Source organism: Bactrocera neohumeralis, chromosome 2, assembly GCF_024586455.1.
Source record: "Bactrocera neohumeralis isolate Rockhampton chromosome 2, APGP_CSIRO_Bneo_wtdbg2-racon-allhic-juicebox.fasta_v2, whole genome shotgun sequence".
In the NCBI taxonomy this organism is placed as follows: Eukaryota; Metazoa; Arthropoda; class Insecta; order Diptera; family Tephritidae; genus Bactrocera; species Bactrocera neohumeralis.
The window spans coordinates 56,849,684-56,876,388 of record NC_065919.1 but is presented as its reverse complement, the minus strand read 5'-3'; the positions used below and the strand labels follow the sequence as shown (position 1 = coordinate 56,876,388).

General features: G+C 36.5%; 1 protein-coding gene across 1 annotated transcript in view; it reads right to left on the bottom strand.

Moving 5' to 3' along the window:
* The window catches only part of LOC126751776 (uncharacterized), a 110,057-nt gene that overhangs the window by 82,191 nt on the left and 1,161 nt on the right, over positions 1 to 26,705 (bottom strand). The window lies entirely within an intron of this gene.

The following is a 26,705-nucleotide window of genomic DNA, read 5'->3' as shown; positions in this document are numbered from 1 at the left end:
TCGTTAACAAAATCGCCGCCAACTATGAGTACATGCATGGCAGAAGTCCAAAAGTGGAAAAAAAGAGCGCGTTGCAAGCTTGTGCTTAGTAACAACACACAACGGTGCCTGCGGATGCGGACGCCTCACTTTGACTTTGGACGCTGGTGGCTGTATGTGGCTGTGGTTGAGCGTTGGGAGTCATTGATCTTTATGCTGCATGTATGTAGTGTGTGTTTGTATGTGTGTGTTGCAACCAAAGACAGATGCTGACTCGGATATTGCCAGCAGATGATGTTGCTGTGTTCTTGCAGCGCGCTGGCAACCGCATTGCTGTTAAACAGACTGTTCTATGTTTTACTGCGCGGCCCATAAAGAGCGATTGTGTGCCGCCAAAAGAAGAGTCGCTGCACAAAGATGAAAGGCTGCTGGAGGCAAGGTGCCAGCACCGGCACTAGCACCACCAGCAGCAGTTGCAACAACGCTGACACAGCAGATTTTTAAATACTCAACACATACATGCACTCATACACAACATATGTATGTATGTACATATGTACAAATTATAGAATGCCTCTGTAGTTGTCGTTTTAATAATCCCTTCTGGCTGGCGGTTGCAACAATGTTTCGCGTTGTCCTCACAACAGTTCAAAAGTCATCAACATTTTCTGTGCCTGCCCTAGCCGCACTATTCTCCTATTTTGTTTTTGTTCTCTAGCCGTTACTGGTGTTTTCGTTTTTTTTTTTCCTCTCCATGAGTGCGTTACATTGTTTGTGGCATGTTGTTAGTTCGTGAGTTTATTTGTTGCGAAAATAATTGTCAGCATTAATTTAACGTAAGAAAAAGTCACTGAAAGCCAGCCGACGGACAGACGGACTCAGAGATAGACAAACGGGTGTTGCTGCCCATTAGGTTGTTTAGCGGATCAACTGCAGCTGTTGGTGGCTGACGGTGAGCGCAGGCGGACTGGGTAGAGCATATAGCTGGCGCTCACGATTTGTGGGCGGAATTTGTTAAACATTTAACTCGGACATTTGGTGTAGTTGTAGTAGAAAAAACGTTAACTTCGGCTGCACCGAAGCTAATATACCCGTCACAGATGCATTTCTTTTAGTAAGTATGTGTTCAGTTTGTATGGAAGCTATATGCTATAGTAATTCGTTCTGAACAATTTTTTTGGAGATTATGTTGTTGCCTTAAGCAGTAATCCGTCAAATGCGAAAGTTTTCCATACAAGCCCGATTCCGATCGTTCGGTTTGTATGGCAGCTATATGCTATAGTTAACCGATCTGAACAATTTCTTCGGAGAATACATTATTATCTTAGAAAATAACCTGCGCCATCTTTTGTGAAAATACATTGTGAAATGTGAAAGTTTTCCATACAAGCCCTTGATTCCGATCGTTCGGTTTGTATGGCAGCTATATGCTATAGTGGTCCGATATCGTCAGTTCCGACAAATGAGCAGCTTCTTGAAGAGAAAATGACGTTTGCAAAATTTCAAAACGATATCTTAAAAACTGAAGGACTATATATACGAACTATACAGACAGACAGACGGACATGGCTAAATCGACTCAGCTCGACAAACTGATCATTTATATATATACTTTATAGGGTCTCCGACGCTTCCTTCTGGGTGTTACAAACTTCGTGACAAACTTAATATACCCTGTTCAGGGTATAAATATACATATGTATACGAGTATATATTTATAAATTGACCGACCTATAAAGATAGCTTATGGATTTGTGGACAAGTTTAGTATGTCAATTCATCGAAACTGGAAACATTTTGATCATAAATTTTATGAAAATTGGAGAAAGCATAACTTTGAGCAACTCAATCAAACTTCGAGATGCGGGGTTGTTGAAATCCAATAAAAGTTCCATCAAATAATGACTGATATTTACCCTTTTTGATACCAACTACATGCGGAAAGTGCTGCTGGTCGGCTGATCTATACAGACTGATCTGAAACTACCAATGTACTTGAGATTGCTTGGACAATAGACCAGGTAAACTTATGGCCTCTGAAGGAAAGTCGTCATCGTCGAGTACCGTAGATTACAAAAAATGTTCTATGAACCGTCGGAACGAAGCACCAGTCCCAAGCAGAAGTCGATCCTGTTGCAACAGATGGAAAGTATGCTTCCGGAATCCTAGGCGAGGATAAGATACGAAAACCTTACATCGGCTCAGTTCGCAGTCAATAGTGAGAGTAGAGACGCGATTCACAATAAAAAAAAACACGTTTCTGCCACGATAGTATTGTTCATCTACTCGATATACGAATAGAGAAAAGTAATTTCTCATTATACCCGGATTAAAAAACACTTGTCACACTGGACAGCAAGTGAGACGACTTTACAGCCGTGTTGGACGCCGTTTAAACTCAATCCGACGGAGTTTTTGCGCCATTTCGTTATCGATTCAAAATATGGAGTAGCATTAGTACCTAGTCCGAGGAAAGCGATGACTACTCTATTGGCCAACTAGGTGATGATACCGATTTCTGGAATTCGCAAAGTTTCATGTGCATATCATAAATTTATTGGACCGATTGGATGCCAAATTGCAGAAGAAACAGCCAAATTAGTCAAATTTGTCAACGAATTGCTGCCTCGTACCACGTACAAGGGTTTGATCAAGCAGGCTTACCCAGATGTTTCTTTGGCAAGAAATGGTGTGTTTCGGTGGTACCAGGCCTTTTTGGAGGGCCGGGAAGAGGTCGCTGTTGAAGACCGTGCTGTGGGACCTGCGACTTCGACAAACACCGACAATGGGACTCGTGTGCGCACAGTTTTGAACTCAGACCGTCGACTAAGTGTGTGTAGGTGTGCGCGAAGATGGTCCCAAAAGTGCTCACTGACGAACAGAAATTGCGACGAATGGAAGTGTGCCAAGAAAATTTGAATATGTGGCATCCCAACGCAGCCCAAATGTGGCTCCCAAACTTTTTTTGTTTCCTTGCCTGAAGAGACCGATGAAAGGCAAGCTTTTTGAGACAACGGAGGGGATCCAAACAGCATGCACCTCGGCTCTCGAGGCTATTCCGGAGAATGCCTTCCGTGACGCCTTCAATGCTTGGAAATCGCGCTGGCAGCGCTGCATCGACGCAGAAGGAGCCTATTTTGAAAGTTTTTAAAGAATTATAACGATTGGTTCAATAAATCTTTTTAAATCGACTCAGTCCTATTACTTTCCGGACAAACCCTGGATCTGGTCCCGTTGAACTTCCTTTTGTTTCCAAACTTGATAAAGTCACGCATCAATTACCGAAAGTTGTCGCCGTCACGGTGACCTAATTTTCAAAACTCCAGAAAACTTGTTTCTTGGAGAGTTTAAAGAAGGTTGAGCAACGCTGGATCGAGTATACATAGTAAAAGGAGCCTATATTAAGAAATAAATCGCCAATTTTTCAATTTTTTTTTGGTTCTGCAGACGAAGTACTTTTAGAACCGCGTTTTTTATATGAATATAAAGAGTCTGGAATACGGAAAGACAAAATGAACGCTCTACAAAGTATTTTCAAAAGAGGAAAGCGAAGAACAATACTAGTTTGAACCGAAGCAGACTTTCTAGCTCTGGAAGTTTTCAAAACAGTACAAGAAAATCAACACTAGATGAGAGCTTGAAAAAGGCCATTCGTTGCCTGTGTGTTTCGGATTGGTATAAACTGCCGAAATGAAGCTACGACTTGTCGCCCAAAATCGTTTAACTTGCTAAAGTGCCTTTTATACAGAAAACACTAAATCTCTGAAAAGGAAAAGAACATCAAGCTAGCAAGAGAGACAAAAAAACTGCTATGAACCTAAAGCAGCTACAACTTCACTCAAAGGTGTTTTAAGCAAGATGTTCCATAACCCCGTATACATACATACATATGCTTATCCGCAGGTAAAGTATACTCGTGTTTATTGAAATTTCGTTAGAAACACTTTATGTGGTTAACGCTGAACTTTTAATGCCGCAGAAGACAATAAAAACTGCAGACGGCAGCAAGTCAGGCATTTAAGGCAACAAAAACCCAACATTGCTGTGGTGCGATGAGAAAATATAACCAAAAAATAATAAAAATAAACGCGAAAAATAACTTATGAACTCTGCCACAAACTGGTTTTGGTATCTGTGGCCCAGACGACGCTATGGACCGCAGAGTTGAACTTAGCAAATGTTTCGGCATGAAAAGTGGCAAGGAAGTGGTGGCAAGTGTGCTACCATTTCATTGATATTTACTTTGAGACTGGCTTAGTTTTTGGCTCAACCTTTTTGTCTGGATCGTCAATGGAGTTTTTTGTTTATTTTGTATATTTTTTGTTTTGTATTTTTTCTGTGCAGTGTTTTGGCTGCTTTTTGCTTTTTCGAAGCCAGCAAACAATTTCTTTCCCAACAGACACTCATTGACCGCCACTGTCATTATTATCTCGCTGCTCCAAGTGCTGTCCGGCAACGTCTTTTGGGCAGCGCGCTATAACTTTAACAGCGCATGCTCGAAACTTCAAATGGTATGTTGTTGTTGTTGTTTTTGTTTGTTTTTTCTCGTGCTGACTGCTGCAGCATAGAATTTATTTCCAACTTAAGTAAATGCGACTTTATCGCGAAATGCCATCCGGCATTCATCCCGAAGGCAAAGTGAAATGTGCGCATGCGCAGCGCAGATATTCACTGCAAGTACTCGCAACTATGCCAGTGCAGGCGTGCAGGCACCGCTTGCATTTCTATACTTGCAACACATGGCAGTGTAGAGTGTGCGCACTGAAGTGTTGACTAAAGCTAAGCGCTAGCAGCTTTGATTTCTAATGGTGCACGCGTTTGCATAGTTGTTGTTGTTGCTGCTGCCTTTACCGCGAGCGCCGATGTTTTTGGTTACAGTTTTTCAGCTAAATTTTTTTCGTCTTGCCATTTCGTATTGTGCCTTCGCCGCACTAACACACACATATACAAATACATTTTGTTGCTTATTTTCCACAATGTGCATGTTGTTGCTGCTTTTGCTGCGACTGCAACGCAATATGGTGAAATGTCTGCACAGAAGATGCAACAAAGAGATAAATTCCATTTTCGTCTTTTTGAAGCTCACTACACCGAACAAAAGCAAAATCACCACAAAACAAAGGCAGCAGCAGCCACAATAGTCTTACCTCCTATAGTTAGATACATACATATAAACACACATATGTACATACACACAGCAACAAAAACAACAGCAATTGCTGCCAAATTGTTTTTATGCCTTTGTCTTTCTTGTGTTTTTGCATTCAAGTTACTTAAGCGCGCTTCGGTCCGAGACCTCTCTCCTACAGAGTCTCGTCCAAGCGCAGTCCGTTGCTGGGTTGTCACTGCTTCTGCGGAAATGTAAATTAGAAAAACGTGCCTTAGCATAGGTCAATAGAGAAGTGGAATAAATGACACACAGTATTTGTGGAAAATCTATTTTTCTTTTTTCTTTTAGAAATGACATACATACATACATGTAATTTCATACAAAAGCTCCAACAAGCCCCCAAATTCGAAAAATCAGCTTTTTTTTTGAAGTGAAAATCACGAAAAAAGAACATTTTATCAGCAGCTTTCTTTATATTAGTTTTTTAACCAGTTCTGACAGAAAAGCTGAGGTATGGTTAGGTTAGGTTAGGTCATAGGGTTGATCCGCAATCGATATATCGCACTTGCACTTACACCATATTCGTACTAAGATGTGTATGACCAGATCCGTATAAATCGACGAAGCTTTTTGAGCTCTCCACAAGTTTATTAAGGAGGCTAATGTCAATCCTAGCCTCTACCGACATATTTCAATCCGGCCAGTAGAGGAAGTGACGAGATGATTCCACCTCGCCTTCCTCCATACAGCTTTGGCAAAGAGCGTCCGAGAGAATATTTATTATTATACCAACCTACTAGAGAGCAACGTTCTACCAAAAAAGCTCAAGCACATTCTTAAGCTTCTTTAGTTTTAAATATATTTAGGATTTGAATATTTATTGTTAGGCTTTACCAAGCAGATCCAATAAATAAAGAAATATTGAAAAAAAAAAAAAATTATACTTAGACTGCATACTGTCCTAAACTAAAAAATAGTGAGCCGTTCCCACGAAAGTCGGGTCTAAGTAACCAGAACGAATCCGGATTTTTAACCGACCAAGGACCGTGTCGAACTCGGCAGCATGCCTCGAAATTACTTCAGCAATGTTTTCTGCCGCTGCAACAACAACAATAAATAGTAAAATAATAGCAGTTTACTTTGTTTGAATATTTACCCGAGGCTTCGTCTCCCGAAACATACGAGAGCGGTCCTATAAGTACCTAGTCTCCCGATAGCCGCACTATCGTAATAGAAATTTATACTCGTGTAGTGTATTTTCGTAGACGACTACTTTCAGTCTCGAACCTACTCCGAAGTAGGCACGACTGTCCTAACGGTCGGAAAGATAGTTGCCACTGCGTTTGGGGGTTTAAAAAGTGTGACCTACATCGATTATCTTGAGAAGAGGAAAAGATGAAATATTAGAGTTGACCCTAACACCTAATGTGGACGAATGGGATGAAGCGAAAATATAGTCCAATTCCGCGAAACGTAAATCTTGTTGTTTATAAGCTGAATAACCTTATCACCGGCGAGGGGGGAACTGCTACTGCCCATGTCAGTCTCACCGAGAGCACCGTAACTAAGCTCGGATACATAAGGCCAATACACTACTCAATCTCAACCTTTTGATTACCAAAACCAAAATCAACAAATAATTATGATAAATTGATGAGGACCTTCAACATGAAATACATACGCATAGGTATACATTATGCTGAAAGATTGGACCGATAAGACCCCGAAGGACAAAAAACAGTCCCATTTGCCAAAGAAAAAGGTGATCTAACAACTTCCACCTGACCATGATTAATATGCTCGAATTATGCTACGAATTGTTGCCTCATCCATATGCATATGCACCAATTTTGGCCTTGTGGGACTTGTTTTTGTTACCAAATTTGAAGTTGAAGCATCGATGAATCAGGTATGTACTGTGTCCAAAAAATAAGGTGACATTGTATTTATTTTGAAAATTCTTTATTTATTCTGCCAAATCAGTTTCATCCCCTTCAAAGTAATCCCCTCCCGATGCAATGCACTTGTGCCAACGGATTTTCCAATCTTCGAAACACTGGTTGTAGTCACTTTCCGGGATGGCCTTCAGTTCCGACTTCGCTGCGGCTTGAATCTCCTCTATCGTATAAAAACGGTGTCCCCGGAGCGGTCTTTTGAGCTTGGTGAACAGCCAGAAGTCGCACGGTGCCAGATCAGGTGAATACGGTGGTTGCGGAACGATATGGGTTGAGTTTTTGACGAAATGATCACGAATTACGAGGGTAGTACGGGATGGTGCATTATCGTGGTGTAAAATTCAAGAATTGTCTTTCCACAATTCCGGCCTTTTTAGGCGGATAGCGTTACGCAAACGACGCATAACATTCAAATAATATTCCTTGTTGACTGTTTGACCGGTTGGAAGGAATTCATAATGCACAACACCACGATAATCGAAGAAAACAGTCAACATGACCTTGATTTTTGAGCGACTTTGGCGCGATTTTTTTGGTCTCGGCTTTTTTTTTTATTCGCTCGATTGATCGGTTGTTTCGGGTCGTAAGCATAGATCCAAGTCTCATCGCCAGTTATAATGCGTTTCATGACACCCTGGTAGTCGGAAAGCATCGTTTCACACACTTCAACGCGACGCCTTTTTCCAAAAAAATCAATGTTTTCGGTACCAGTCGAGATTTGACGCGCTTGAGGCCCAAAACATCCTTCAAAATGGTATTGGCTGAGCCTTTCGATATCCCAACTTCATCAGCAAGGTCTCTAATTGTTAATCGACGGTTTTTCAACGCCAAATCTTTGATTTGTTGAACGTGAGCTTCGTCGGTTGAGGTTGGTGGTCGCCCTGGACGCTCTTCGTCTTCGACACGTTCACGGCCGGCTTGGAACTCACTATACCACTTGTAAACATTTTTTTTAGACATAGCCTCATCACCAATGGCTTTCTGCACCATCCACAACGTATCCGCAGCAGAAAATTGATTCCGTAAACAAAATTTAATGCAAATTCTTTGCTCAACAAATTTCGACATCGCAAAAAACGAAAAACTCACTTTTAGCAGCTCACAAAACGACACGTATCTCAAACACTAATAAATATTTTGACATGAAATTTTACATAAATGTGACTGACAGTACTACCAACATAAAAAAAAAAATTCTCCAAATCCTTCGACGCGCGCACTTTAAATTCAAATGTCACCTTATTTTTTGGGCACAAAATCTAAAAATTTTTTTTTTTTCGTTTGGTACTCGGAAAAATATGTTCCTAGACACCTCTAAGAAAGCCCTTCCAAAAATCTATTCATAATAATTTTTTTTCATTGAGTTATAAAATTCATAAGAAATAAAAAATTTTCCCAAAAATAATCAAACTTTAACTGTTAATATCTTTTAAATGTTTGGGTTTACGAAAAAATCATATTGGACCTTTTTTGTAGAGCATTCAATTTCCTACAAAATCTAAGGAACAATATATTTTTTTAAGTAGTTGGAAGCGAGATATAAATTTTTCTATCTGATAATAAGAAAAAATAGAAAACTGTATGTAGGAGGACCTTCCCGTTACAATTAAAAACTCATGTTTGGAGAGGCTTTCTTAGAGGTGTCTAGGAACCTATTTTTCCGAGTACCAAACGAAAAAAAAAAAATTTTTTTTTGAATCACTCTAATGTATATAGTATGTCTACGGATGTGGCTTTCCGAGATTTCAACTTTAAAAAGAATATAGAACAATATTTCTTTGAGTATTTTCAAGCAGAAATAGCTTGACAGCTGCTGGCAACCTCAACAATGATCAGTACCGTTAGATACAGCCTATTTTTCAATGTTGTACACATTGTTAAGTGCGTTAGATCCAAAGATTAGACCGTATGTTTGTTGATTAGTGTGCGTAAGTAACAACAAATCTAAATATTTTCTATAAATTTCAATATGAAAGAGTAAATATATACATATTTACAAACAAATACCGTATAAGGGCTTACAATTCTAATAAGCTTTCAAAAACTAACTGTACAAGCACTAAAACTGCATTTATTCTAATTTTTATAGCGAGCGTGGAGTGTCACAGCGATTCATATGGAGAACACGCTCATGAACTCATCAAAACTAAAAGCTAATGCGCCGAAAAATTTCCCAGCTACAGAGGCGCGACAGACATTAAATTTCACCGCTTAGATTTGTTGACACACTGCGTGGCCCACATTAACTACACAATTATCATAAGAATAATTTCCATGGCTTTAACACTCCAGGCTAAGCGGCTTTTCTCAACAAATACCACTTGAAGACCGCGGCAAGAAGGTAGGTTGAATGTGAAAACAACGCTAAGCGCAGCTGAAACCCTTTAGAAAATTTCCATTTAAGCAATTGGGTATATGAGTCATAAATGTTGCACGAATGCTGTGTGTATGTATGTTTTTGTGTATGAAAGAGTGCGGTCCGGTCTTGGCACGCCTTTGCGGCTAGTGGCAGTGATCAGCTAAACAAAAATATTTGTTTGTATATTTGTGGTAGCAACGACAGGTAGAATACCTACTTTAGGCGAAGCGAAATAGAAAAATATGAGCGAGTGTATGTGTATTAAATATTATACATTAAAGTTAGATTATATTTAAGACCTGACGCCTGGCAGTAGCGCTCAATTCATGCACTACGACTCTGTTTGCACTTATAAATTCAATTTTGTCGTAGAAACCTGATTTTTTCTAAGAAAAATTAAAAAAAAAAGTTAACTACGGTTGCAGCGAAACATAAATACCCTTCACAAATAAAAAGTTGCCATACAATAAAAAAAAGTTTTCGATACAAAAAATTGATTTTTATCGTACAGTTTGTACGGCAGCCATATCGACCGATATCGGAAGTTCGCAAAATTTCAGATCGATATGACAAAAACTGATTATATATATTTTTTATGGGATCTCCGACGTTTCCTAATTGAAGTTACAAACTTTAGGGGTTACATGGGTTTACGGATTTCAAAATATCGGATTTTTTATTTTCTTATTAATTTATAGACGTGTCAGAATATTGTCCTAAATTTTCAAGTTATTCAGAGTAATAGTTTCGGAGTTACAGCCTTAAGAACTTGTGCGCTCGAGGCTAGCTAGACTAAGTGTGCCGTCTTTAAACGCGTTTTTCTCGAAACTATGTTTTTGAAGTCAGCTGAGAAGACTTTTTGAGAAATCATCAACCGATCTTCATGAAATTTTACACAGGTCTTTGAGATAAAATTTTTAAAGACTTGGGCGAAGGATTTTTCTTTTCGATTACAACTATTTGAAAAAAAATGTTGCGAAACTTTCACTGCAATTTTCATTTTGTGGTTAAAATGTCTGCCAAAAATCCAATTTTCAATTTTTTTTCTTCGTCCAAGTTCTAAGTTAAGGTTTTCTCGAAAACACGTATTTTTTCCACTTTAGATGATCCTGTACGGAGTTATCTCGCCAACGCGAGCGCATCTTTTTTTCCGAGGGGACACCGGAAATGACGTCGCAATAGCCGAGTTTAAAATATTTTTTTCCAAAAATTTCATTATTGCTTTGTTAATAGTGTATGTTTGTAACAATAAAAATTCTAATAAAATATTTCATTTTTTATATGAGAAAAATTTGTTGAAAAAAGGCTGTTTTTAACCGAGGAAACCCATATAACCCCTTAATATATTCCCTCGATCAGGGTATAATAAAGCTGGCAACACCAGGCTCCTTCCTCCATCGCTCAGCGTGTGACTCAATTTGCGTACAATAAACATAAACAATTTATTACGAGTAACACTTGAACACTTGCCTTTACATATAACCAAAAATATATATATGTATATATACATATGTATATGTACATATATATACATACATATGTACATATATACCGCTTATAGCTCTATTTGTTCGCAACAATTTGCTATTTGCCATTTACTTGGCGTAATTTATTACATAGAGTTTCGCATAAACTACGAGCTGTGTATGTATGCGTGTCGCTGTGTGTGTGTGTAGGTATGAATAATGCAAATTGGCTGTCTAACTGATTACAAGTAGTCGATAGTTGGCTGCAGCGCCTGCCACAGTGACTTTAAAATGCGAGCGGCTAATACAAATTGCATGCATTTGTAGGTCTGTGTGTCAGTACGAGTTGCTACTTAGGCGCTAACCGTATTCCAAACACTTACACATATTATATTTTTCATACTTGTTGTTGCGTAGTTGTTGTTGCCAATCGGCTCCACCTATTTAATGACGGTAATTGGCAGTTTAGCGCGACGGGATGCGCTTTGATCTCGCCTCACACCGACGTTTAGGGAAATGCTCGCACGCTTGCGCCTTGTTGTTGTTGTGCTACCAGTACTGCTGTCTGTAACTCTCCTCCTGCTAAATGTCGATAAGAATCATGTTGACAGCATTTGCCTACTGGGCGATTAATGCAAGTAATGCATTGCTTAAATCGTCAATGATCAAGATCGGCTCAATGCTGTTATTGTTGTTGTGTCGCTGGAGGTATAAGAGAAATATTGGGTAGTCGAAAAAGTCTATTCGTTTTCTGTCAATAGATGTCGTTGCAGTAGTATATCTCCAGTGCTACCAATCACATTGTGTCATACCATATAGTGTTGGAAAGGTGAGATTTTAAGCTTCATTTAACAGAAATTAAATTCGTGGAAGTTAAAAAAGTTACAGCTGTTTAAAAATGAGTGAAAATAATAAAGAAATCCGCTATATTTTGATACTTTTTAATAAAAAAGGGAAGAATGCCACGCAAGTCACCAATGAAATTTGTGAAGTTTACGGAGACGATGCTGTATCAGTTCGTGTAGCACAACAAAGTTTCGCTCGCTTCCGTTCTGGAAATTTCAAAGCGAAAGATGCACTGCTCTGTTCGACCTATCGTTGAAAAAATCGATGAAATTAAGGAAAAGATTTACCACGACCGTCACATAAGCAGCCATGACATCGCTAAGGAACTTAACATTCATCATCAAATGGTTTTGAACCATTTAAAAAGGCTGGCTACAAAAAGAAGCTTGATGTTTGGGTATCACATGAATTGTCTGTGAAAATTTTAATTGACGGAATTAACATCTGAAATTCTTTGTTGAAACGAAATGAAATTGAACCATTTCTGAAGCGAATGGTAACAGGAGACGAAAAGTGGATCAAATACGACAATAATGTGCGAAAAAGATCATGGTCCAAGTGTGGTGAAGCTCAACAAATGGTCGCAAAGCCAGGATTAATGTCTCGAATGGTTTTGCTAAGTGTTTGGTGGGATTGGAAAGGAATCATCCACTGCACCAGCCGAGTCGATTCTACATTTTACTATCACCAACTGATGAGATTGAAGCAAGCAATCAAAAAAAAACGGCCAGAACTGATCAACAGAATCTTGATGACCACACACATCCTTGATGACTCAGTAAAAACTGGGAGAGCTTGGCTGGGAAATTTTGATGCATCTACCATATAGCCTTGACCTTGCACCATCGGACTACCATTTGTTTCGGTCAATGCAGAACTCCCTTAATGGAGTAAAGTTGATTTCAATAGAAGCCTATGAAAATTACTTGTCGCAGTTTTTCACTGAGAACCAAAAAGTCAAAAAGTCGACCAAAATGGTACATATTTGGTTCATTGAAGTTCATTATAAATATAAAAAAAAAATATGTTGAAGTTTGATTAGAAATACGAAAAGACTTTCGACTAACCAATAATTTATTTTAAGTGCCACAGAAATATTTAAAGAAATGTTTAAAATAAATCGTGAAGTCAGGCTTGATTAAATAAGAAACAGCAGAAATATTTTCCAATCTTTCACGGAATATCGCAATAAAGTAGTTACGGAACAGCAGCTGCTCGTGACTCATCTAGCACTTTTGATGCAATCAAACTTAGAAGAAAAAAACTGTTTATGTAAATTATTTATTGCTTAGAGCTTAGTTTCTCGAGGTGTAGAGCCACAAAAAGCAATGTGTCTCATTAGCTACCACACTTTAGCCATTAATATGAGACCATAAAAAATTACATATAACGTGACATCTGATACTACAACGATAATAGAAACAGGTGGAAAACATATGCTTAATATGAAAAGGCAAATAAATAAAAAGATATTGGGTATGAAACAATACAAAATTATAAAAATATTTAAAAAAATATAGTAATAATTAAAAAATAAAAATAGAAAGAAAAACTGAAAAATGTACTGAAAACTAAAAACCAATCAAAAAAATATAAGAAAAATTTACAAAATTTACCATACATACATACATATATACTGAAAATTAAAAGAAAGTACCAAAGTAACATTTGAAATTGATTTATTCCGAAGTTCAAACGAAAATTTCAAAAAAATAAAAATACCGCAACAAATGCACTGCAGACTAATTGCAGTTAGCATTCAATGCAGGCAGCTCAGTCTACAGATTGCCGAACTAAATAGGTCAGCGATGGTTGGCAGGTGTCTGTGCGGTGTTTATGATCTACAGCGAGCAATGTATGGCCTACAAATTTTTCTTTCAAAATTAATCTGTTAGTCAAAACAAAACAATGCCTTTGATATTTTCACTGATGCTTTTGTTGTTTTTATGGTAGTTGCTGCAGGGAAAATACATCGATTGCAGCTTAAATGGGCAAGCATTAACGAATTATTTAAACAAGCAAGCATAACGACGATGGCGGTGCTGCCACAAAATAGCAATAAAAAAAATATTAAAAAGTGCAAGCAGAAAGGAAAAAATTAAAAATCAATCTGGAATTTAAAAAATATTGAAAAAAAGTAGAAATTACAAAAAAACAATTAAAATTAAAATGACAAAAAAAAACAAATTAAAATTAATAAAAAAATAAAATTACAATTAAAAAATAAATAAAAATATTAAAATTTAAAAGAATTAAAATAAAATTAAATTAAAAAAAATCTGAAAATGAAAATTAAATTAAATAAAAAAGTAGTAATTACAAATTAAAATTAATTAAAATTAAATTAAAAAATAAAAAAAATATTAAAATTTAAAAGAACTAAAATAAAAATTAAATTAAAAAAAATGAAAATGAAAATTAAATTAAATAAAAAAGTAGAAAATACAAAAAAATTTTAAAATTAAAAAAAAATTAAAATAAAAAAAAAACAAAATTAAAATTAATAAAAAATAAAAATAAAATTAACAAATAAATAAAAATATTAAAATTTAAAAGAATTAAAAGAACAAAAAATAAATTAAAATGAAAAAAGAATAAAATTTAAAAAAAAATCAAAATAAAAAAGTAGAAATTGCAAAAAAAATGAAAAATAAAAAAAAAAAACAAATTAAAATTAATAAAAAAATAAAACTAACAAATAAATAAAAAAATTAAAATTTAAAAGAATTAAAATAAAAGAAAAAAAATTAAAAACAAAAATTAAATTAAATTAAAAATAAAAAAAAATAAAATTAAAAAAAAAATAAAAAAAATTAAAATAAAAAAATTGAAAATTAAAAAAAATTTAAATAAATCTAATCAAAATTAAAAAAATAGAATAAAAATGAAATACCCAAATTACAAGAATCAACAATTCATTAGAAAATTGAATGCAAACATGATACTCATAGCTAACAAAAGATAGAAAATAAACTGGAATATGAAAAAATGCCAAGAACCAGTGGAAGCCAGTGAGGCAGCGTTAAGCGTTAGAAATCTAGCGTGAAATCTAATAGATTTCACTTTGAACTTTCTGTGTTCACTAATAAATACAATAAAGCGAAATTCTATTAACATTTTCTAGTATGTGGGCTGTGGCAGTTTACATTAATCACAAAACAAAAATCAAAACACAAAAGCAGCAACTACAACGACGGCAACAGCGACCGCGCAGCATAGAAAAGCTGGGCAAATAACAAAAGCGCACGAAAAAATCTTCTATTGTGGGTAGTTGTGGACCAGTTGTAGCGTTCTTCGGCGCTCACACAGCTGCGTTGTGTGACTCAAAAGTTATTATTATTTGTTTCTCTGTAAATTTATATGATTTTTATGTATCGAATGCGCGCAAGACAAGAATGAAATACAATATGATTAATAAAATATTCAAGTTAAGATGTCTCAATTGTGTTTTTGACAGGCGAAAACTCCGAACGCGCTTAGATACTGTTTTTATTATTTTTATAGTGGAAAAAGAAGAAGAAGAGTGAACAGCGGTTGAGCCCACGCCAAGCCGCTGCAATTTGTACAGATTAAAAATAGCTGAAAATTATAGAATGTCTAACCTAAATAAATATTGATTTGCTACTATTAAATGGGAGAAATTTTAGTAAATGTGTTTATAGCATTTATTGATTTTGTACGCTCAGCTTGTGATTTGGAAAGCTCACGACAGGCGTTGATCGCGGCTGCTGTTGCGTAGCAAACAAGAAATTAAAAAATATTTTAACGCGTTATTCACGTGTGGCAACAACCTGCTGTTTTCAAAACAAAAAAAAAAAACAAAATATATAAAAAATGTAAATAAATGAAAATATAAAAACACTAAATAAAAAAATATTAAAAAAGTAAGAAAAATAAGTAAGGAAAGTTAAGTCTCATACTCTTGCAACTTGCAGTCTTCTTAGTTATATGGGGTAAGTTTTCACCCGACTGTACCTGTATATGCGGTATATAGTCACCCGGAAGTTCGAAAATATTTCTATTAGGTATTTAGCCACCATATCCGATGACCCGATTCAAAACATTTTTGATACACAGGAAAAAATTCTCTCCAAAATTCAATTATTCATACATATATGTCTTACATTGATCGATATTTTCGGTAAAAAATCACTCGGTCTACATATTCGGCTCCATGGGGATTGCACAGTTTTTAAATTATCGTTGCGAATATTGGAAAAAGTTTACGGTGCGGTACTCACAACCCGTCGTAAAGCATCGTAAAATCGTAAAATTACAAATTTTTACACTTGTTTAAAAAATTGTTGTTGAATTTCATAAAAAAATGAGTTTACACATTTACAATTCTCAATGCTATGTTTTCGAATCGTTATAACTTATAACTTTATGAGACTTGTGAAAACCCTAGGTGATTTTGTTTTATCAAATATACAAGCCTACGAGTTGTACAAAGTCTTCAAAGACGGTTGGAGGAGCCTTCAACCTCTTCAACTGATGAAAATTTCAAATTAAAAAAATAAGGATATGGTGCTTGAAAATCATCAGGGAAGTTGTAGAGAGATGACAAGAGAGCTCAACATCTCTCGCGAGTCCGTTCGAATGATTTTGGTGGATATTTTGGGTAAGAAACGTGTTCTTGCTCAACTCGTCCCAATAAAGCTGAATTTTTTCAAAAAGACTTCCATAAACAGGTCTCTTTGGACGTCATGAGTTTTTTCCGGAAAAACAGACGGTCAATAAGGAGTTCTATTTTGCCTTAGTGATGTGTTTGCCTGAGAACATCCGTCGAAAACGGCCGGAATTGTGAAAGAACAATACATGGATTTCACACAATGATAATGCACCGTCGCATCGTGCCGCGATTGTGACCGAATTTAAACCCAAAAACGCAATGAATACCAACAATTAACCGCCGTATTTACCAGATTTGGCTCCGTGTGATTTTTTCTTACTCCCCAAACTGAAATTGCCGGTCCGTGGAACCCGTTTTTAGCCGATTGAAGAGATTACTAAGTTCGTGGCAAACTGCACAGGGTTTAAAAAAAAAGTAAAAAAAAAAAAAAAAAAAAAAAAAAAAAAAAAAATAAAAAAAAAAAAAAAAAAAAAAAAAAAAAAAAAAAAAAAAATAAAAAAAAAAAAAAAAAAAAAAAAAAAAAAAAAAAAAAAAAAAAATAAAAAAAAAAAAAAAAAAAAAAAAAAAAAAAATAAAAAAAAAAAAAAAAAAAAAATAAATAAAAAAAAAATAAAAATAAAAAAAAAAAAAAAATAAATAAAAAAAATAAATAAAAAAATAAATAAAAAAAATACAATATAAAAAAAATTTACCAAATTTCTACTTTACTTTTTTCTTTCTTAAAAACCTAATTTTATACAAAAACAATCACTTTCTAGTTAATCGATTATAAGGAGGAAAGAAAAACATATTTTGCCACAACCGATACCGAAATAAGCATATAAATGAGCGTGCAAAATATCTTTTTCATGCATATTAATGCAAAATAATTGTCTGCTTTGCTTGATAAATTGGCTTAAGCTTTGGTAATGTCATCACTGATGAATTATCAGCTATGAGAATGGCTTTCAAACCGGTTCGCTCGTTGCGCTTATAAAACTAAACTGTGCATATTCCCAGTTATTTAGCTAAATGCTATAAAATATGTGTTAAATAAGTCTCCAGGGTTGTTTCGAAATTCGCTCATCATTTATTATTTGTGTCAATTTATGTAAATTGCTGTTATAATGCGTTATAAGCAGCGAATTATAGCCAAAATTAGTGTTTAATTATTCGCAAGCATAACGTACACGTTTTAAACTAGCAGAATATTCAACTTTTTATTTTTCTATCTTGGTTCTATATAACTCCTTTTTTGGGTACTAGTTCACTGTTGCAAATGTGTGTTACAAAAATTTTTAATATATACTAAATATGAAAGAAATCGCGGCAAAAACAAACAAAAACTCTAACCTACTAATATTAACTCTCAAAATTTCATGACACTTCACCCAACATTCTCAAGTTATTGGTCTCAAGTGATCGTTGCTGTTTATGTTTACAATGAAATCAAGCTAATTTTGATTGATATAGGGTTATTTGTCCCAAGTACATTCAATCATCAAGTATTGGCTTAATGGATTTCGGCGTAGTCGTGCCAGCACAGAAGATTTCAGTTAAGAAAGACCACAAGTAACGTGAGAAAACATCGTGAAAACTCTTGAAATTGCGTTGGATGATCCTATAATGAAATGGAAGGTAGTTAACGTCAGCCTCGAAATCTAACGAAGAATAACTCTTGCCAACAGGTGCTACTTCGGACTGCGTAGGCAATTCAAAAGTAAAATCCTCTCTCGACGAACAAAGACCAGACCAAAGACCCTGTCCTGCTATGCTATGGAAGATGGCAACATCTGCTGTGTCGGCGTTACAAGTTTTCGAGAGAAGGGTTCCGCGGAAGATTTATAATCCTTTACGCATTGGAAACGGCGAATACCGCAGCCGATGGAAGGATGAGCTGTACGAGATATTTGGCGACATTGACATAGTTCAGCGAATTAAGAGACAGCGACTACGATGGCTAGGTCATGTTGTCCGAATGGACGAAAACACTCCAGCTCTGAAAGTATTCAACTCAATACCCGCCGGGGGAAGCAGAGGAAGAGGAAGACCTCCACTCCGTTGGAAGGACCAGGTGGAGAAGGACCTGGCTACGCTTGGAATATCCAATTGGCGCCACGTAGCGAAAAGAAGAAACGACTGGCGCGCTGTTGTTAACTCGGCTATAATCGCGTAAGCGGTGTCTACGCCAATTAAGAAGAAGAAAAAGACTGCTGCGATGGCTAGTTCATGTTGTCCGAATGGATGAAAATACTTCGACATTGAGAGTTTTCAACGCAGTATCCGCGGAGGGAAGCATAGGATTCGGAAGACCTCCACTCCGTTGGAGAGACCAGGTGGAGAAGATCTGGCTATACTTGGAATCTCCAATTGGTGCCAAATAATGAAAAGGAAGAACGACTGGCGCGCTATTGTAAGCTCGGCTATAACCGCGAAAACCAATAAAGTAGAAAAAGAGAAGAAGAATTGAGACCATATGTCAGCAATAACACGCTGAATATTCTCTTCCAAGACGTCAATCGTCTCGGACTTATCTGCGTAGACAAACGACTTCACATAGCGCCACAAAAAATAGTCGAGCGGTGTTAAAGGATGCGACTTTGTGGACCACGGCACAGGGCCACGCTGAACCATTAACTCGTTAAACCTTTAAAGAAGTCTAACCACTGCTAAGCAGCTATTTTCCAAGGCGCGGCTGAAAGTTCTCACTTTTAGTAACCAAACACCAAAAATAGGGTTAATAACTTCACTTTAACTTATTTATTTACTTTATCTTTTCAAAATATATTATGACACTAACAGTTAACACGATTTCTATTTGACTGCGACATGCAGTGTGGAGGCATTTCCGATATTCCCATATGGACAGGGGACAGTCAAAAGAAAGTGTTAAAGCGTGTAAACAACAATGTAACGAAATACGACAACAACACAAGATTCCAAGCAAAGTAAATAAAATAAAAAATATTATGAGTAAGAATTACACATGACAATAATGAGACGACTCGAGAGAAAATCAATTTCGGCTGAATGCATAAAAGGTAAACACGACAATCTATGGTCGGACTGACGCGCAGGCGCAGACGCAGACCGCGTTACATTGTATGCCTGGCAATCGGAGGGTAAACAAGAATTTACTACGCGCTGACCAATGAACTATATACAAACAAGCGTGCGTGTATGTGTGTTTGCATAGACTTTGTCGTCGGTCGGTGGCTCGGTGGCAAGTGCGTGAGGCTGCGGCCACAAGGTAAACGCTGCGGCACAAATGATTGCTTAATACCGGAGACATATGTAGGTATGGATGTGTGCGTGAGTGCATATGAAATGCACAATTGAAGATGTAATTTCAAGGCAACGGATTTGTCAGTCCAGCGGGCTGTTCACCTGACTGCGTGGACTTTCAACAAATTAGCACTTAGACGCTAACAAGTGCAAGTTGCATTCAGTGATCGCTCGCCACTGCTGTCCGTCACACCTGAGTACACACGAGCGGCAACATGGCTGCAACTTGCTGCAACAGGCAGCTTCACACAAATCCGGGAGGATCTTTGCTGCATGCGCTGACATAATGCGCAGCGGGTCGCCGCACCTTTTCTGCTTTCTTCGCCTCTGTAGCATCTAACAACAAACAGCAATTTTAGCATTTGATGTGCGAATGCTATGCTGTTCTGCTTCTTTTTTGTTATGCGTGTATTTTCTAGCGCTTAGCATGCGCTCTTAAGCCCTTATTGGGCACAGCTGTCTGCAACATCTCACATTTTTACGAGTTTTCCGTCTTTCTGCCTGTTCGCGAACCTTTGGCTGTCTTGACTTTTGCATCGCAAGCTATTCGCTCATTTTAAAATGGGATTTCTATAGGGCGCGGATGAAGATTTGTGTGTTGCTGTTGTATGTATGTATTTATCTCATAAAGTCTTCTTGTTGAGTTGCCAACGGCCTCATCTTTCATTTGAATTCTAACAGGTACACTGAGTTCATGAATCTAGGTGAAACCCAGTGGTGGCTGCTGCTAAGGCAACTTATAAGGACTAGTGTCAAATATAGTGAACAGAGTGGTATGTATTTAGCTTTTACAGGATGCATGGAACTAATACAGATGACGTACTTTCACCTGTAGCAATGAGAAATAAATGGGTACCGAGGTGGAATCTGATCAACAGATGATCGAAGTTGTTATCTAAGATATAAAATCCAATATGGACCGATTTATTGTATATGCTCGTAGTTTTTCTAGAAATTAAGAGCGCATCCGAATTGGCAAGGTTCGACAAGCGGACATAATTAAAATATTGAAGACGGTTTTAATCGAACTAGACTTGTCCGAGGCGATTAGTTCAAGGTTAGGTAAGGTTGGGTTAAATGGTCGATCCTAACATGGATCCACTAGGACAGCTTATAACGGCGGTCTGCTTTGGTACCTAGAAATCCTATAAAATTGATCATAAAGAACCCCAAAAAGCGACGAAGCGCGTTGAAGCGCTTTTTTTTGGAGCAAGTTTCGGCAGTTTCCTGGTTCACCGAAGGTAGGACTCTCGATATGTTTCAACCTCAGTCTTGCAAAGCTGAACAATGGATGAGAAAGTTTCTGGATATTTCTACCCTAACTTCTACCATATAACTTTGACAGTTTGGCTCCGACTGGACTTTTATCCTTACAGCATGAATGCCTATTGGACATTGTCCAGTAAGAACTATAACAATTATGGCAAGATGAGCACTGCTAAAGGCAAATAGTTCAGTAGATTTCCTACCAGCTGGATTTCACAGTCACACAGAGACCAAGTTGAAACTTATTATCAAAAAAGTTCAAGAATCACTACAGTTTGAAACATAACAAATTAACATGACTTGTAATTTCGTGGGTATTATTGAATAGATCAACATAGATATCTGAAGGAAGAAGCAATTTTTAGACGTTTAGATTAAGAAATAGGCCTGCGAAATGTATAGGAATGAGAAGAAGGTAACGCAGGGTTGATTTTTTGGCTCCTGGTCAGTAGAATTTCACTGCTTTTGCGAGAATAAAAGGAGTCTAAAACGAGAATATAAAAATCTCTAAGCTTCAAAGCCGTCGCCGAACGGATGAATTTTTTAGGAGTTTTTTATGTCCAAAAAAGGCTTGTAGGTATTTAGTATTCCCGATTTGCTAAAATTCTCTAACTTTCTATAGTTTTGGAATCCACTTCGAGCAGAATTTGAAGAGCAAAATCTCGGATTAATTGCCACATAATCAACTTAAGCCATAACAGGTCAGTAGTTTCATTTATTAGTTAGGTGAAAGGAAGTAAGCATCACTGAAAAGATAACAGTTACCCGAAAACGAATTTGGTATCTGGAATCTGGTACTGTTCCACAATGCTACAGTTCCGCACGCATGCTAATAGTAATATTATCCACTACTGCTTTGGCAGTCCGATAAATAGCTAGGCGTGTATATGAGCAATTATGAAATATATCTAACAGGCAAATATGTGTGTGTTGTTGTAAAAGATCTCATAACGCTAAAATGTTCATTTACTTGGTACTTCTCATTTATTATTTTCTGCCTTGATTTGTTCTCAATTCATAACCAAGACCGCGCCAGTTTGGGCATGTGCTGCATCCTTTCAGCGTTCAGCCGTTTTGGCGACGTCATAAATCCCTCTATCTTTAATCATTGCTCGGCTTTATGGCGGCCACAATGCGCAATGCATCCATTCTGTTTTGTTTTTTCTTTAACGCTTTAGTAAATGCAAACATAAATTATTTTCTTTATGCTTTACGACATTTCCACATTCGTGCTCTACAAGTGCATCGCTGTTGCTTCGGCTGCCGACTTCCTGCTCGCACCCAACAAGCCCACAACAAAAGTCCATTTAACTTTGGAAAATTGCTGCAATTGTGTGTGTATGTTCGAGCCGATTAGCCTAATGCATATCCAATGCTGCGAGTCTGAAGATTCATTGCTTGGCATTTAATTTATGACTTGCGGTGCCTTTCGTTTACGCTTAGGCGTGTCCTATTATCTCATTTATGAATATTTCCATTGTGAGAAATTGCATTTAGCGCACCAGATTTGGTTGTGCGAAGAAAAACACAATTTGGCAAAGAAAATGTAGGGTTTAAACGACAGAGATGGCACGAAATCGCCCATGACATACCATAAATCACTCAATCCAGTGCTAAACCTTTGTTAACTAACAGACATTTTATTATTCTAACTGCTATAAAAATCATCTCTATAAATCAAAGTTTAAGCAGTAAAAAAATCAGTATTCTTGACAATTGGCAAAAATCGCAAAAAATGAATTTGTGCTCATGGTAACAGCTGGAATGGATTAGAATATAGCAGCATATTTAGATGACCATGATAAATTACATAGATCAAGCCACGGTACAATTTCCGAAGAAACTGTTTAGATCGGATAACTATAATACATCTATAATGCAATCTCCGAAGAAAACTGATCGATCAAAAACTATCTTATATGGAAAACTTTTCCATTTGACGAGATATCTTCAAAAAATTTGGCACTGGTAATTTTTCAAGGCAAAGCCGCAATGTGCGAAGAAATTTTTTAGATCGTGCCACTAAAGCATATAGCTGCCATACAAACCGATCGATCAAAAACTAGTTCTTGTATGGAAAACTTTTTTATTTTACAACATATGCTCAAAAAATTTGGCATGGATTATTTTCCAAGACAACAGTACAACCACCGAAAAAATGGTTTAGATCGGACCACTATAGCATATAGCTGCCATATTAACTGATCGAAGAAAAACCAGTCCTTATAAGGAAAACTTTTCCATTTTACGAGATATCTTCAAGAAATTTGACAGGGATTATTTTCCAAGGCAGCGGTATAATCTCCGAAGAAATTTTTTAGATCGGACCACTATAACATATAGCTGCCATACAACCGATCGATCAAAAACCAGTTCTTGTATGGAAAACTTTTTTATTTTACAACATATTTTCAAGAAATTTGGCATGTTTGGTTTTCTAAGACAACAGTACAACCACCGAAAAAATGATTAAGATCGGACCACTGTAGCATATAGCTGTCATATTAACTGATCGATGAAAAACCAGTCCTTATAAGGAAAACTTTTCCATTTTACGAGATATCTTCAAGAAATTTGGCAGGGATTATTTTCCAAGGCAGCGGTATAATCTCCGAAGAAATTTTTTAGATCGGACCACTAAAGCATATATAGCTGCCATACAAACCGATCGATCAAAAACTAGTTCTTGTATGGAAAACTTTTTTATTTTACAATATATTTTCAAGAAATTTAGCATGGATTATTTTCTAAGACAACAGTACAACCACCGAAAAATTGGTTAAGATCGGACCACTGTAGCATATATGTAGCTGTCATATTAACTGATCGATCAAAAACCGTTGGTTATAATTTGAAAACTTTTCCATTTGACGAGATATCTTCAAGAAATTTGGCAGGGATTATTTTCCAAGGCAGCGATGCAATAGCCGAAGAAATTTTTTAGATCGGACCACTAGAGCTTATATTATTTATAGGGTATACGTTTCCTTCTAAGTGCTACACACTTCATGGTAAACTCAATTTGTATACCCTGTACAGGACATACAAATATAAAAGCTGGCAAGTCTATTAAACAGGCTCTGAGAGATAAATTTCTAAAGATTATTTGTAGCTAACAATTCTTGATTTATAAACCGTAGGCCTATGATCATAGTTCAGCGCTTATGCATTTCTGAATATTAACATTAACTTCAATTTTTTTAACTTGCAAATTTTAACATTCCCTATTGCGCATTTTGTCTTGCTTAAGTAATATATATGTTATTGCAACAAAAACAACCTAACGCCATTCACTAATTATGCAAAGGCTTGACGTTATAATGACTTTGAGGGCTTTTCGGTTTTTTTTTGAAACACTTTGTGCTGTTTACCTTGCTCTGACTCATTTCAGCAGAAGTGCATGTGTAAACAGTAACGGATTTATGTATGCAAGCACGCATTTTGGTATTTAACAGCTTATCGCACTTTCATTTGAGCCGCAAAGGCATAATTAGGTCTTAAACGGCTTAGCCATATTAACAAAAGGCGTTCAAATATTTGAGAAAGGCTTTCTCACAACGCAGATTTGCTTATGCATGCAAGTGCACGAGCATGCCATAATTTGCTGGTAAACACCGGCGTGAATGGCACTGCGTTTGGTGTCTACATGCAACGCCGCCAGTGCAGCTGTGAGTCAGTGTGTTTGTGTGTGTACATATGTACATATGTAAGTAAATATGAACTATAAATTATCTTAAGTGACGAGACGCTGTATTTTCAACCTTTCACTGCCGCTTGAAAGAGTCCACAGCATTAGGGTGATACATTGTTGGAATATTCTTGTTGTAATATGTTTCCAAAACTGAGTTTTGAGTAAGATGAGATAGAATCTATTCTAAATGCTATAAATATTACTTTTATTCAATATTTTCGGGTTATATCATATTAAGTGTGCCCCACAAAACAGATGAAACATTTTATATGAAGTCACAATCACAAATTGGTTTTGTTACCAAAAATTATATTTTGTAATATTTTTATTACTATTCTACTTTATTCATATATTTTAAAAATATTAATAAAAAAAATTCCAACGTTTTTTTAAATTTACCGAACACCCTGCGTTGCATTTATTATAAAATAAAATAGTTCACAATATTTATTCATTATTGCAATTATTGCATTTAAATATCGTAATTTTCGACCTTCGAAAGAAACACCCCTAATGCATGTACATATGTACGTGTCGTTTCCACTGCATCACACGTACACTTTGTATGATCGTCACAACAAGCCCCTGGCGTTTATTTTATAACTTCGAAGGAAAAAACTCTTTCAATCTACAAAAAAAAAAGAAAAAAATATATATTGTTTGCGAAGACAAGATAAGACTGTATTTAGCCGGCGCTGAAGAAGGAAGTGTACACTTGGATTTTGTCACAAAACGTTTAATGTGCCCAAAAAATCAGTGCAAGCTATTGGTAGACCAGTCTTTGCAACGGATGTGCTCAAAGTACGGGGGTATTCGTTTATTCATGACCCCCTCTTAGGCACAAAACAAGCGTACGCTGTCAGCGCCACTTCTTATTTTGGGTATTATATGCATGATTGGAAATGCATATGTTCTTACCAGTATGTATGTATGCGTATGGTTTAGAGGGACCCAGCAGGAATTACGTTTTTAAAAATAAAGTACACAGCTGTTTTTCAAATTTTCAGAGGGAAAAAACTACAAGAAAAAATTACTTTTAAAGTGATCTTCAATTCGCTCCACCAAAACATTCTCAAAACAATCGGATTTATATTTATACAACCGAATTAGAACCGATTTTGAATCGGATCGAGAGTTATCACCATAGCCAGAATACTCGGAACTACTCGGAGAAGTTTTTATGCTTTTGAATGAAACGAAAATTGATATTTTTGGAGGTAACTGCTCAAAACTAAATAAATTTAATTACAACTTTAACTATCACATATGCAATTTACCACTCAAATACCAAAATATTCTTAAGAAACAGACGTTTCTTGACATCTGGTGAGCAGTGAGAATTTCCCACAAGGCAGTGTGCACACATAATTTCAAGTGTTTTCATAACTCAACACTGATTTTGTACTTTTCTCAGTCTTCTTCGGCTTGTCCGTTTTCCTTCCTTCGTCTTGCCCGACTTGGTTGATACCTTGGATTTAGTACCTATTGCTTATTGAAATATAATGAGCTTCATTTGTGTGCCACAAAACAGCTGAGGTTTAGTGCGATTCCGCTATATATACACAATATTTTCTTTTTTGTCTGTTTTTTCAAACCAAACAACTTAAAGAAAAAGGTATTAAATTACCGAAACAAAAGCCATGATATTAATAATATTGAAGCAGCCAGGAAATCAAAGCAAACACATACATATGGAAATATGTTTGTTTGTATGTGGTTGTATAACAGAACGACCGACAAGTGTTGCGCGATCCGTTGAGTGGCGGTCAGGACATTTAATACATACATACATATATTCATTAATATGCAGAGGTATTTGAAAAAATGTGCCTCAATATCACTCCGAAATTCGTAAAAGAAATGGAGCACTCAATATTTGTTGAAGAAAGTCGAAGTTAAGACTAGCAATGCAAGACAGCATGTTTTACCCAAATGCATTAACGCACACAGGCACATGAACTCAAATCTTAATATAATATGATTAACATTTTCCGTTCTTATTTTGAATATGTAACATGGAGAATCTTACTCTGTACACCTGCTTTGGATGCGTGTAAATCAGCTTATACGACTTTTGAGGCGCCTAAGCAACTTTTGTTCCTCTTCTACTTTTTAAGTCATTCGGTTGACCTGTCG